General features: G+C 37.2%; 1 pseudogene; it reads left to right on the top strand.

Moving 5' to 3' along the window:
• The first annotated feature begins 1,019 nt into the window (after window positions 1–1,019).
• On the top strand, window positions 1,020–7,424 carry LOC107589297 (scavenger receptor cysteine-rich type 1 protein M130-like; annotated as a pseudogene).
• Window positions 7,425–8,152: the final 728 nt, after the last annotated feature.

The raw sequence follows: 8,152 nt of genomic DNA, 5'->3' as shown, positions 1-8,152 counted from the left end.
ATATTTTTATATATATCTCTCTCTCTCTCTCTCTCTCTCTCTCTCTCTCTCTCTCTCTCTCTCTCTCTCTCTCATTATTATTATTTATTATTATTATTTGAAATTATTATTTTTATTATTATTTTCTTGTATACCTCCTAAACACATTGCAATGTGATATGTATGGGGTATAATGTAGTGTTTGTTTTTAGATGTTTTAATAAAGTGTTTTAAAAGCCAAAGTTTACATAATATATTATGTATATATAAATATACACACATACAGTATATATTTTGAAAATATTTACATGCATTTTCATGTATACATTTATATTAATATCATTTATGTTATATATAAATATATTTCATGTATAAACAACATTTTTTTCTTAAATATACACATGCGTGTATGTGTATTTATATATACATAATACAGGAGTTTCTTATGCTCATCAAGGCTGCATTTATTTGATCAAAAATACAGGGAAAAAAAGTAATATTGTGAAATATTATTATGAGGTAAAATAACGTTTTATTTGTATTTATAATAATATAAAAATCAAAAAATGTATTCCTGTGATGCAAAGCTGAATTTTCAGCATCATTACTCCAGTCTTCAGAGTCACATGATCCTTCAGAAATCATTCTAATATGCTGATTTATTATCAGTGCTGGAAACCGTTGTGCTGCTTAATATGTTTTTGGAACCTGTGATACTTTTTTCCAGGATTCTTTGGTGAATAAAAAGAAGAGCGTTTATTTAAAATATATATATTTTTTCTAACAATATACACTACAGTTCAAAAGTTTGGGGTCAGTAAATTTGTATTCTTTCTTTTTTTGAAAGAAATGAAAACTTTTATTCAGCAAGGATGTGTTAAATTGATAAGAAGTGATAGCAAAGATTTATATTGTCAGAAAATATTTATATTTTAAATAAATTATGTTCTTTTTAACTTTTTATTCATCAAAGAATCCTGAAAAAAGTATCTCCCCGAGCCGCCCGCTCCGCCATGGCTCCCTGAACTACCTGATCCGCCATGGGTCCCAGAATGGGTATTGCCATGGAGGCCTTCCATTCCATGTAAGCCTGTCCCTAGAGGCCTCCAGAGCGCCCCCCCCCCCCTCCCCGTTGGAAGTTATGAGGCACGTGGGGGCCTTCCGGGAGGGGGAGGTAATGTCACGCCTATGGACTGTCCTTGTGTTCCTGTGTTGTTGTGTTTTGCTACCCATATGCTCCCCGTGACCCAGTTTCTCCTCGTGTTGATTGAGTTCCATTTGATTCACCTGTGTTCCCCTAATCATCCTCGTTATGTTCAGTTTACTTTAGCCCAGTGTTTCCTGTGTCTAGTGTTCAGTGTCTAACGTCATTTTGAGTCTCTGCGATCCCTTGTGTTCCCTGCTTCTTGGTTAATTAAAGTTCTTGGTTAATTAAAGTCTATTTGTTTAAGTTTATTCCCACGTCTCCGCGTCTCCTCGCTCCCCGCTCCTCAGGAGTGTGACAGTAATAACATTTTGCAAGATTACTGTTTTTTTCTGTATTTTTGATCAAATAAATGCAGCCTTGATGAGCGTAAGAGACTTTATTAAAAAAACATTACAAGTCTTACTGATCCCAAACTTTTGAACGGCAGTGTATATATATATTTTTTTTTATTTTTTATTTTTTTTGAGAAAATGGAATAAGAAATAGTTATTTGCTGGGTGTCACAATTTAAGGAATTTTACTGTATTTATTTGTAAGAGGAAAAAAGGATGATATGAAGTTTGAAGTGAGCCTTTATCAGTCTCTGTATCTCAGCAGATGTTGATGCTGTAAATATCCTGGAGTGTTTCCTCTCTCTGAGATCTTTAATGTCTCCTGTATGATGTGTGACTATTTTTGCCTCTGGCAGATGTGTGCGCATCCTCATTGAAGAGTCTCTATATGGAAGAGGAGGAGTCCTTTTCAGCTGTGACGTTCTATTGATATATATGGTGAAAATCACCAGAGGTTGGTTGGTGGTAACAGTCGCTGTGCTGGTAGAGTGGAGGTTCTTCACAGAGGTCAGTGGGGAACAGTGTGTGAGGGTTCCTGGGATTTGGCTGATGCTGCAGTGGTGTGTAGAGAGCTGGACTGGATCAGAGTCTATGCTGAAAAACTGTGGCTTATCAGGATGGGGTAAATCTCCTTGTCTTCATTCTAAAGTTTCTGGAGTCATCTGCTCAGGTGAGCTGTTCCAAATTACTACATCACTCTCTAATATTTTTCTCTGATTTTAAAGTCTAATAAACTCTAATATTTTTTTAGGTTGTACATGTATACCAAAAAAAACAAAAACAACCTCTGTATCAGATGTAACATCTGTACATCTCTTCCGTGTGTACTGAAAATTGTTAATTAACTCTACAAAAAGTTTCAACTCCTTAATGTTTTTTCTGTGCCTCAGTTAAAAAGCATTTGCTAGTGCATTTATGTAGTGTTTTTCTCCCTAAATTTTTTTTTGTCTGAGTGATAAGAATTCCACTCGTGTATGTGTGATGAGTGTTTTTCTTTACGTTATGAAATTATCAAAAATTACTGTAAATGTTGCTAATGTAAATACTGTACTGTAAATGTTTTGCTAAAAAAATTGTTTCAGAGATGTAAAAAATATATCTCTAAGAAATCTAAATTTAAGGAATATTTTTTCTATAAATCTACTGTTATTATTGCTGCTGGTGTTAACAACTATTTAAATGATCTGTGTTGTTTCAGGAGTCAGGCTGGTTGGAGGTTCTTGCTGCTCTGGGAGGTTAGAGATACTTCATAATCAGACGTGGATGTCAGTGTGTGACGCTGCCTTTGACCAGCAGGATGCAGAGGTTGTGTGTAGAGAGCTGGACTGTGGGGCTCCTGTACAGGTGCTGGGAGCAGTGATGAACAACCTGCCTCAAATCAACCTCATTAAAATGTGGATTTATTTTAATGGTTTAGTTTTTTTCTTTTAAATTAACTAATAATTCGGTAACACTTTAGAATAGGGAACACTTATTCACTGTTAACTACGACTTTTTGCTCAATAAATTCCTAATTTGCTTTTTATTAATAGTTAGTAAGGTAGTTAAGTTTAGGCGTTGGTTTGGATTAGGGATGTAGAATAAGGTTGTGTAGAATAAGGCATTAATATGTGCTTAATTAGTACTAATAAATGGCAAATATTCTAGTAATATGCATGCTAATAACAACTAGTTAAGAGACCCTAAAATAAAGTGTTACCAATAATTCTTATTGGTTGACCAATGATGTCAAGAATTATGTTGTTAAAAAATGTACTAGTATTTTTTTATGACAGAAAATAAAATGTCCAGGTATAATATAAGCATCTTACATACATATATTTAATATTGGATAACACATTACAATGAAGTTAAATTTGTTAGAGTTAAATTTGTTAGAAAGACTCGTATGTCTACAACATTTATAAATCTAGGTCAATGTTTTCTACACATTCAATTTTAACATAGCAGTTTGTATGAATTAACATTATGTATTATAATGAACAAGCCTGAACTAAAATAAACAATAGTATATTTATTAACATTAACTTTATAACTTAAAATTATTGTTCTTTATTAGGTCATGATACCTAATATATTACCTGATGTTAACAAATCGAACCTTATTATAAAGTGTTAACAATGTTTCTTTTTCTTTCATTGTTCAGAAGTCCGGCAGGTTGGAGGTTCTCACTGCTCTGGGAGGTTAGAGATTCTTCAAATAAAGACGTGGATGTCAGTGTGTGCCGCTGCCTTTGACCAGCAGGATGCAGAGGTTGTGTGTAGAGAGCTGGACTGTGGGGCTCCTGTACAGGTGCTGGGAGCAGCTGCTTTTGGCAAAGGAGACGCTCAGATGTGGACACAAGAGATTCAGTGCAGAGGAAACTAATCTCATATATATTTTTGTCCACATACATCTTTAAGCAAAAACAACTGTTCCCATGACAATGATCTTGGAGTTATATGTTCTGGTTGAGTATATTTTCCATGTATTTGTGTGTGTGTGTGTGGATATGGGAGGTAATGCAATTTACGTAATCTGAATTTTCAGAAGTAAAAAGTATGCATTACTTTTTATGCACACCATTATATCTAAGTTAAGTTACTTTTCAATTAATTGATTACAAATATACTTTATGTCACTGAAATTCTCTCTTCTTCATTTTGTCATGCAGAAAACAGTACACTAAAATGTGCAAAAACACACTTGACAGAACGTGCATGGTTTATTCTGTATTGTGTTTTTAGTTACTAAATATGTGTCTCTTGCACTGTTGTCAAACATAACCTGACCGGATTGAGCATTAATTTGCTAACTAATTATACAAGATTTCAAACAATACCATGCCATTATCAGCAACCAGTATTTATAAACTAGGAGAAACTGATTCCAATTTGAGACAAACACAACAGAACTTTAGCAAGTCTATATTGCAAAAGTAAAGTGACATACTTTTTCATAAATTTAACATGATTAGTTATTATTTTGTGGATTTAATAAAACATTTTTAAAGTAACAGCACTGTTTGTGTTATGCTAGCAGAGTTTTACTGATCTATTCACTTGTCTCTTGTTTTACACTGTTTAAAAGAATTCTCATGTTTTGTCCAGGTTACACTGATCTCAGGCTGGTAAACAGTTCAGACTCTTGTTCTGGAAGAGTGGAGCTTCAATATAGCAGTAAATGGGGCACAGTGTGTGATGCATGCTGGGATATGAGAGCTGCCAGTGTCCTTTGTAGACAGCTGAATTGTGGGATTGCGGTGTCTGTTGTGGGATCAGACAGGTTTGGAGAGGGAAGTGGTGAAATCTGGGTGGATGTGTTTGATTGTGACGGGAATGAAACAAAACTCTCAGAATGTTTCATTCTCTTCATGGAGTCGAGCTGAATGTTCTCATAGACGAGATGTTGAAATCATCTGCTCTGGTAAACTTATTTAATCAAGAGAGTCATGAATGCTTATACTGAAAAAAAAAAATCAATTAGCAGTACCATTTCTGTAACCTGTAACTACAATACTTTGTTCAACATTAAATCTTCCCTCCAGATTCTTCTCTGGCTCTTCATGATGGTCTGGTGCGGTTGTCTGGAGAGAGACAGTGTGAGGGGGAGGTGGAAGTTTTCATTCATCAAGTCTGGAGGAGAGTTCTGCTGGACTCCTGGAGTCTCACTGAATCCTCTGTGGTCTGCAGACAGCTGGGCTGTGGCTCTGTGCTGAACTTCTACGGCTCCTCTTCATCCAGTCCTGAACACAGTCATGAGTGTGTGACGGGCTTCCAGTGCTCTGGGAGTGAAGCTCATCTGGGGAACTGTAGCTCTCCACAAACTCTCAACTGCAGCTCCACACAACAGCTGTCAATCACCTGCCTTGGTGAGAAAAACAACATCTGGGCAGATTCTTCAGTTGTTCGTGGTCAATAATGTGTTTCTCTTTCTCTGAATATCAGGTCGCGGGTCCATCAGGCTGGTAGGTTCTGGGGGAGACTGTGCAGGGAGGCTGGAGGTTTTTCACAGCGGCTCATGGGGGACAGTGTGTGACGACTCTTGGGATATTAAAGATGCTCATGTGGTGTGCAGACAGCTGCAGTGTGGAGTGGCCCTCAGTAACCAGCAGGTACCAGCTTGGTTTGGTCCTGGTTCTGGACCCATATGGCTGGATGAGGTGGAGTGTGAGGGGAATGAGACGTCCCTGTGGAGCTGCTCTTCTCCAGGCTGGGGAAAACATGACTGTCAACACAAGGAGGATGTAGGAGTCATCTGCTCAGGTAAACAGTGAAGAATAATATAAACAATAACATTTCTATAACCTATGTATGTGACTAATTAATAACAATATCCAGTGTACAGTATTTGCATTATACACATTAAGAACAGGGTTGAAAACTATTTTTATGCGTTTTTAAAAGAATTTCAGGAGTTATCCTGTTAACAGTCCATGCACATGCAGATGTAGATGGAACTAAAGATCTCCTTACTGAGGGGCACAACACTGCTGTTGACTATTCATTGCAAAACACACAATGTGACCATTTTAGTCTGATTCCCGAATGAATGACTCTGAGTCAGTTCTTTTTAGTTAATCAAAGACATGCATCTTATTACTGCAAACTGTGAAATACACAACTGACTGAAGCCTCATAATTGGCTTGATAAACTTAATTGCCGGCGACATGATTCCACTTTATGGCAGTGTCCATCTTCATCCTGGGGACAGAATGTCTGTGATAATGAAGTGGCCAAAATCACCTGCTCTGGTAAGATTTTAAACTATTTAAACTCACTGATATTTCTATAAATGTAAAGGTTGATTTTTACATGAAATGTAGTAAATAGATTGAATAAATATTTTAAATGATTTTATTCATTAAACTGTGATCATGTTATAATCTCAGAGGAGGAAATTCACGAGTCTCTGCTGAGCCATCTGACATGTTCAACATCATCTCACCAGAGGCAGTGTTCAAGTAAGTTTATTTGACAACAAATAGGTTTAAATATTTATTGCCTTTTCCACATATAAAACTAGCTGACAAATCTTTGAAAATATTGGTAATAAAGAGTAATCAGACTTTTTTTTCACCAATCAGAAAAATTAGAGGTGCTTTCTGCCAGTCATTTGTGGTGCTCTGTGGCCCGGTGCTCTGGGAGGCTGGAGGTGTATCATAACGCTGTGTGGGGCTCAGTCTGTGATGATCAGTGGGACATCAGCGATGCTCAGGTGGTCTGCAGGCAGCTAGGTTGTGGAGCAGCACTGAGGGCTGATGGGAATTCATTCTTTGGTGCTGGTGAAGGTGTTGTGTGGCTGAACAGAGTCGAGTGCAGAGGGAATGAGATTCACCTGTGGGACTGTCCTCTCTCCCTGAATAACCACACTGACTGCTCCCGCAAAGAGCACGCTGGACTCACCTGTGCAGGTCACAACAAACACTGAGGAATACTATTAATTTGATCATTTTAGAGTGTAAAATATTTGTATATTCAAGACATTTGCATCAACTGATTATAATTTCAGAATTTTTTACATTGTCAGATTTGTCAGTGTCCACTACCACACTACCACAGTGTCCAGTTTCTCCTCCAGTGCGCTCAACATCAGTCGCTCCTCCACAAACTCCTCCAGCAGTGTCTCTCTCCATCCCCCCAGTGCTTGTGATTGTACTGGGAGTTGTGCTCTTACTGCTCTTAGTGCCACTGCTTATACTGATTCAGCAGAACAGAGCGATGAGGAGAGGTAGGAGAGATCCAGAGACTGGCATATTGTGTCTTATTCAGTGTGTGATCAGTCATGTGTTGTGAACTGACAGCAGTTTTGTCTGTCTACACACAGCTCTTTCTGACTGGTACACAGGACTACACAGGACTCAGTCTCAAACTGAGTCAGTTTATGAGGAAATTTATCACAGACACAATGTATTTACTCATAGAGGTGAGGCATCATGAGAGAATGTAACTGTAACTGTGTATTGATTCAAAGGGTCTCTACACAATGTATACTTCTCCTCAATTGCTAGCACATTACTAATTACCCTTACAATGTTAAAGTCAGCTTGGCACCTCATGCTTATGTAAGGATCAGGTTGTTGATCTTAACTTTCAAAACAGCTTGCAAAGTTGAATCCTACAAAGATGACATTTCCAAAAAAACAACAACAACAGCAACTGATTGTTCTGCTCTCCTTTAACAGAGAGTCTTATCGCTGAAGACGCTGATGAGCTTCTCTCAGGTTAGAGAGGTGATTTACAAACTCAGTAAATAAATGTAAACTGTGAAATTTCAGGAAATTAATGACTTTATATATAATATTTTGATTTTGAAGAGAGGGTGAATGAGATCGCACCAGGAATCTATGAGGATATCTTCACCGGTGGGCCGATACCAGATTGTGAGACAGGTGCTGATGCTCTTCTGTACATTACTTGTATTTCTTTTTCTGTAATTCTATAATGTGCATATTAATATATACAGAACATTCAAGCTTGTTCTAAGTGTGATGGCATTGGTTTCATGTTAAATTTGTAGACGACACACCAGAGGGATATTATGATGTCATTACTAGTGGACAGAACTATGGTACTGAAAAAGGCAGTTTTATTTTTATATAATTTTGCTCATGAATTTTTACACCCTACTACTTTAAGGTGAAGGCCAGTTAT

This window comes from Sinocyclocheilus grahami, unplaced genomic scaffold (assembly GCF_001515645.1).
Source record: "Sinocyclocheilus grahami isolate Dianchi unplaced genomic scaffold, SAMN03320097.WGS_v1.1 scaffold1.1, whole genome shotgun sequence".
Lineage (NCBI taxonomy): Eukaryota > Metazoa > Chordata > Actinopteri > Cypriniformes > Cyprinidae > Sinocyclocheilus > Sinocyclocheilus grahami.
This window is presented reverse-complemented; position numbering and strand designations above follow the sequence as displayed.